Source organism: Xiphophorus couchianus, chromosome 6, assembly GCF_001444195.1.
Source record: "Xiphophorus couchianus chromosome 6, X_couchianus-1.0, whole genome shotgun sequence".
NCBI lineage: Eukaryota > Metazoa > Chordata > Actinopteri > Cyprinodontiformes > Poeciliidae > Xiphophorus > Xiphophorus couchianus.
Genome location: NC_040233.1, coordinates 3,351,576 through 3,358,419, shown reverse-complemented (window position 1 = coordinate 3,358,419; position 6,844 = coordinate 3,351,576). Strand labels below are relative to the sequence as shown.

Sequence of the window (6,844 nt, the reverse complement as noted above, 5' to 3'; positions counted from 1 at the left end):
CACTGAGTGCATTTTGCTCCATCAGAATCAAATGATCCAAACAGATCCCTTTTGTTTCTTTTTAGGCAGCAACATCTTTATCAGAAATGATCGCTGTATCCAGTCTAGCAAGTGCAACTCATACAGGTGTGTGGGTGTAGGGGTGGGTGTGTGTGTGTGTGTGTGTTTCCTTCTGCTCTGGGTTACAGCGCAGCGAGAGGGAAAATACCTCCAGAACTATGGCAGATTACGGGGGATTACATGGTAAACTCAGCATCAGGATGCTTGTGTTTTTGCAGTCTAGAACTTGAGAAAATTAGTTTAAGTTCAAAAGCAAATATGCTGACCCCACATCGCTTAGAGCTGCTTTAGTATTGCTGACGGAGTGTGTGTTAATATTCTGCAGCAGCACATGTTCCACGTAGAAACAAAGTGTCAGAGCAGTTGAGTGATTGGATTAGCAGATCAGGTTATTTTGATCTGAGAGCTGCAGCTCTTTTAGGCAGCTGCAGCTCTCAGATTGGAACTGGTCCATACTGAGATGTACTGTCATATATTGCAGGAGGAACACCCTGCTGCTGGCTTAACCCACAGGAAAAATATGGGGTGCTCTTTGTAAACATACACAGTAAAAAATTAACAGCAATATTTTTGGTTTATTTAGCTTATCAAAAAGAAAAACATGTAGGTGTTCATTTTTCAAAGTCATATTTTCACTATACATTTACAAATCAGAGTTCCAAACTAAAAATATTATTTATAAGCTAAATATTTAGTTTATAAATTCACATTTTTGAAATTAAATATTTGGTTAGGAGGCTAAATATTTAGTTCCCAACTAAGTGCTTAAGTCTGTGCTAAATATTTAGTTTTCAAACTACATGTATATTTCAACAAAACATTTAATTCCCAAACTAAACATTTATACTCCAAACTTGTATCTAAATATTTAAGTCCAAGCTAAATATTTAGCTAATATGCAAATTAGTTTGCAAGATAAATATTTCATTTGTTAGCTCATTTTTTAGCTCATTTTGAATGTTGTTCTTTATTTTGTGAGTTCATTAATGGATTGTTGATTTGCTTCTTTGTAATTTTGATACAAAAGAAACTCCTCAGAACACTGTTTCATTTTTTGTATTTGTGGATAATAACTCTCACCCACATCCACAAAAATGGCTTTGCACTACTGCTAGTACTACTTGTGGTCTACTAGTTGTAGACATCTACTTAAATGTGGATGCCTCAAACTTTGTTTCTGACCTGTTTTTGAATTTTTTCAGCACAATATTTGAGATCTTCCAGCCTACTTCATGATGTCAGACCGGATCTATCTGAGGGATTTCTGGATTCCACAGGTCTAGACGTGTCAAATATATCTCAGCTTTCTAAAAATAATTCTAACTGAACTAATTGAATGTAAATTGATTACTTGAAACATTTAAATGTGACAAAAAAGCAAAAATCTGTGAGGGAGCAAACGTTTTTATAGCACCAAGTATGGTGCTATAAAAAAGCACCATACATGGTGTCAAATGACAAACATGTCATTTGGTCTACATTCAGACCATTTTTGCCAACATGTGACTATCAAACCTAATGAAGGCCTGGTAAACCTTTAAACGAAATCTCTGTGGATTCCTCTGTTTAAAGCTCTTTACTGACTGCTTTGACTGCCTGTCAGAGGCTCTGGCAACTGCCTGTAAACCAGGGATGTCCAAACATTTTGTCATGTCATTTTGTCAAAATTATTAGCTCCAAATTATTCGCGGGCCAAAAAATATATATTTTTTAAAACTAAAATGACCAAAAATGTGATAAAAAAACTCAGCTAAACTATAAATTAAGCATGAATTATTTTAATTAAACAAATAATCAGATGTTGCATAGGATTGGGATTGTTGATCCTAAACTTTAGATGATTTTTCCTTGTTAAATGAAAAAGCATCTAGTTTGCTTATTATTTAAAGCTTGACTAACAGAAACTTAAAAAACATTTTTTATTATTTTCAACAATAAGAACAGCATCTTGGTCAGTCTTCATTTTAAAACACTTGCTGTACTTAGTCAAGTTTAATACAGCAAATAAAAGCAAATCTCTTTACACCAAGGTGGATTTTAGACTACAACTCAATGTGGTTGTAGTTACCATGACGATATAACCAAAACAGAAAGCTTGGAAAAGGGGACCATTTTGTATTGCATCTAACATTCCTGTAAGTAGTTTTTGATTTTAAAAGCCTAGTTTTGTTCTAATTTATTCTTGAGCTGTGATCCGAATGAGTCCAGGGGCCACAAATGGCCCCTAGGCCTCACTTTGACCACCCTTGCTGTAAACAAATTTCTTCATATATGATTCTCATTTGCATTTTTCAACAAATCTTTTTGTTTCCCAGTGATTGAAGAGGAGCATGCGATCCAGTACGTGCCTCTTCAAATCACACCAGTCTTTACTTTGAGCTTTCCTTCAAAAGAGAAAATGTCATTCTGCAGCACATCTTCTTTAGAAGAAAATCTGAAATGCAGATTAAAAACGTGCCTCTTGTGTATTCTGAACAGAACAGCTGGTTATCTCGGGGGAAACAGGATTGAAGCCTGGCCTACAAATGCAGGCTGAACTCACTTGAGTTATTCAAAGTTGCTTCCTAAAATGAGAGTAAGCGCTGACGACAGAGGCCCAGAGGTCAGTTGTGAGAGCGGGTTATAGATCACCGAGCTCCTCTGTTTGTGCAATCTGTCGACCTTTTCCTTTCCCCTCTGAACTGTTTATGTTTAGCTTCGCCTTTTACCTCTGACTCTTGTTTAGCTTAGCAGGGAACATGTTAGCAAGCAAGCAGAGGAGGAGAGTTTGCCCACTCACCTAGGTAAGCCTATTACAGAATTATGGCAGCAGCTGAGACTTTGCAGTGACAAGATGCTCACACATTTATCACCTCAGATGTGTTTACTCCAGTTCTGAGTTGTCATTTCACATTTTCAGACTTTCTATTTTGCTATGAAAAGCTCTCGGTGTGAGGCAATGTTGGTGTTGGGAGATGTAGTGAGAGGAGAGGAACTAAGTGTCTTCATCTACTTCAAAGTAAATCACTTCACCTCTTAAGCCCATTATTCATCCTCTGCCAATGTCACCTCCCACAGTGTGACTTCTGTCCAACAGCTCATGAGCCAAAAAATGTTCAATTTTATACCAATAAACATGTCTGAATCTATTCATGTCAAGCTGTTTACCTGTTTTTTGCTGAGATCCTTGAAAGTGAAAAGAAAAAAAAAGCACAAAAAGTGGAAACATAGATTCTGCTTCCCTCTAGTGGCCACCGCCCTACATTACTCCTCTAAGTTCTAGAAAAATCTCATAGCTTCAAAATTAGGTTTAAAATACTATATTTCAGTTACACTTTATGCTGTTTTGACAAAACAGTTTGTCATGATCGTGTAAAACGTATTTCCTGTGGTTAGTAACTGAGGGTATTATCCATTTTCTTCTTATATTTTACTCATTTTAATTCGGTTTTATTTTTATTTTTTATTTGTATTTTTTTATTAAAAATTGCAAAGACAATTCTACTGGGCCAAAAAAACCAAATTTTTACCTTCTGATTAATAAACTAAATACATAATATTTTTCATAAATCATGATCTAATTTATGGTTCTGTTATTCTTTATTAGCTTCATCTAGATTTTTTTATGTTCTCTTTTTTATGTGCATTTAGATGTCTGTATTTTTCTATTTCTGTGAATGGGTATCTTTAATAATTAATGTGTTTTTTATGATATGATACCACTTTTAGTTGTCATTAGAAAATGTAAATTAGCAAATACATGCTAGTGTATTCCACAAGTTGGAAGTGAAATTTATGGGAGTTTGAACCTGTTGTCACGGAAACAGCCAGAAGGTAGAGAACTAAAAATACTCAAGTAAGTGCAGAGCTACTTTTACTTATTTTAGCTCAAGTGAAATTAATCAGATAGACCAAAATATAGTAATGTGGAAATTTTGGTATTTTAGAGACCAAAATAAAAATAATTTATATAAATAATATTATTACGAAATAACATAATCAGGCAAAAAAACAACAACAACAACAACAACAAAATATTTTTCCAAATAAATTTCTGTCGACATTAAACAAAGACTGTGTGTCTGGTGAATTCTTTCTAAGATAAGTCTGTTCTTCATTCAGTGAAGTTTCTCACAGAGGGTAGAGCATCCAGAAGTTTTTGCTCGGAGTAGTGATACTTCATAATAAAAACACTCACGTAAAAGTAAAAAGCACAGCGTAGTAAAAATGTTCCTAAAAGTAATTATTTTCCCCAAAAATGTAAGAAATTAATACCTAACTGTGGAAACAGTGTGTGTTCACCTTTACAATATTTGCTATCAAAGATTCTTGTAGACTTTTAACTGTAATGAAAGGTTTAATGAAGCCTGACCACATGGTGGCGCTCTCTCCCCGCTCCAAGTGTTTGTCTAAAACACTTGGAGCGGATTTAGGAACTCCCCTAAATTTTCCAAACTTTTCCTCTCCAGTGTTGCGGTGGCGTTTCTCCTGCAGTCAAAGGTAAACTCTCCACCAGCCCATCAGAGCATCATCACATTGATATAGAAAACAGAGTCCATTAAGACGCACCGAACAACCAGGCTGGATGTTCTCTAGTCAGAGGAAGGAGGAGGAAAACCTTCCCTTCAGACACTCTTCCTGCTTTTTCTTCCAGATAATTAAAGCATACTTTGGGCGCCATAGCATGTCATTCTTTCATGTTGCAACAAATGTCTCCTGACATGTTTCTTGAAGCGAACAGGCATGTTGGAACATCTGGTCTGTCAGCAGGCCCCGCACCCCTGGTTTCCAGGTGAAGGACATTCCTCCAGGCGACACATTTTTACCTGTTCTTAGGGTAGTTAACAAATCCTTTGAAAGCAAACCTTTTTGTTCCCGTTAAGCGTCACCAGAAATCTCAACAACGTAAAAACGAAGAATATTAAAAGATGTGTGTTTGTTTGTTTTTGCATGATTTTATCTGCCACATCACTTTTGTTAAAAGCGTGGAGATGTTTGCATTCAACCGATTCCTTCCCTCTTCTGCTGGCTCAAGGTCGTATTGAACAGGGAGGTGGTGGGCTGGAAAACACATCAGAACAACCTAAAAGGTACAAAAGAAAAAGGGCACAATCTGAAGACACTGCAAAGACAAAGCTGAGGATGTTATGTTATCAAAAACAGTTGGCTTTATAAACAAAGCAGATTCCCTGCCTGAGGCAGAAAAACAGCATTTCAGTCAAAAATCTAAGTGATTCCCCATAAACCAGGCATTCAGTGAGAGTTTTATAATCAAACTATGTTGCTATGGTCACATAAAGTTCATAGGTATAAGAGTTGACTCCATGGCAGCAAATAATAAAAAGTCTTGTTTTAAGGATTTCTAAGCCTTTAAAAATCTGCTGGTACATATTTACAACTTTGAAGATCGAAGATTTATAACAACAAATCTACTTTTCATTTTCAAAGTATTGTTTTACACAGAAGGAGTCATTGATGTAAACCTCACACTAAAACATGGCCCTCTGTGTCGGTGACTTTTTCTATTCAGACTTTTGATGTTGCAGAATGTGGTTTTACCCAGTAGAATGTTAGTTCAACGAGGACCAATCGAAATGTATGTGTGACTGAACTGAAATGACGTTTTTGGAAAAGTGCCTTTAGGCAATATTTGTTGTGAAATGGTGCTTTAGAAACAGAATTGAATTGAACTTCTGGTTTTATCTAACTTATGATTATGTTGTTTTATCTATCTTATTTTTAACCTGCATTTTATGCTTGACATACTTATTTGTGTAAGCCTTTTTGTCAACAGTAATAAGTAAGTATCCCTCTTGACATGCACCTTAATAACTGATAAAGACTTTATTTGTTCATCTATTTATCAAATGAAGCCTAGGCGCAAATTCAAACTGGAAGACTCTTTTATCCCCACCGGGACCCGTTAATTGAAGCGACCTGCCCACAATCGTCGACCTATCAACGCTGGACCAAACCACGTCACGTCCAATCATCGACCAAGTCCCAGCTGATAAGGACCTTCATCCATGGTGTCCTTCGCTCTCCAGCCGAGCTCAACCCACCACCACCCCTTCTCCTCCATTCGCCCGGTCCTGAGGCCCGCACCCTTCTTCAACCTCCACCACCAGTGCCGGGCCCTGGGGGATGACGTTCCTAACAGCATCGGGGATGTTCATCTGAAACCTATCGCTAACGCTGCGATAACCATTATCCCCAGCCGGGGCCCGAGCGCCAAAGACTTTAAATTCTGTTTGTCAATAAACTCTTCTAATTGTCTTCTCATCTCCGTCTGAGTCTCTCCAGATTGAATCAGGGTACCACTCCAATTTTGTTATACTCTTGAAAGATAATGACAAATAAAAAATTTTATGTAAAATTGACTCTTTTTTTTACTTTACATCGTGTTGTGATGTTATTCCGTCATCAAAACATACCTGGAGTGTTGCCTTGATTCTTTCGTACATGTTTAAGAAATCTCCCATGGCGACCAATGCTGGTTGTCAGGGTTAATAGAGGAGCCATGTTATGATGACTTCCTGAAGGCAGAGCTTCAGAAAGAGTAGGAGTTTCTTAAAGAGACAGTTTCCCAATTTCAAGATGTCATGTTGGGAAGTCAAGTTTCTTCTAAGTCATGTTTGACATACACAGCATTTTTATAACAACTGAAGGTAACAAGATTACTTGATTGTGCTAATAGATGGCACTGTGTGCCTGGAAAAACACGTACTACTGCCCCTTTAAACATAGATTTACACGTCAACAGCCATTTGCACACAAAAAGTTTTAATTATTTATTGGATATTTT

The 6,844-nt window shown here is 36.8% G+C and overlaps 1 long non-coding RNA gene across 2 annotated transcripts; it reads left to right on the top strand.

Annotated features, from left to right (window-relative positions):
- Nucleotides 1–993: 993 nt before the first annotated feature.
- On the top strand, nt 994–3,190 carry LOC114145954 (uncharacterized). 2 transcript variants are annotated; one of them, XR_003595796.1, is made up of 5 exons: nt 994–2,195; nt 2,376–2,400; nt 2,539–2,662; nt 2,786–2,843; nt 2,960–3,190. It is a non-coding gene; the product is annotated as an uncharacterized LOC114145954 (long non-coding RNA). The 2 variants fall into 2 exon arrangements; XR_003595795.1 differs by having other exon boundaries at nt 2,539–3,190.
- The last annotated feature ends 3,654 nt before the right edge of the window (nt 3,191–6,844 follow it).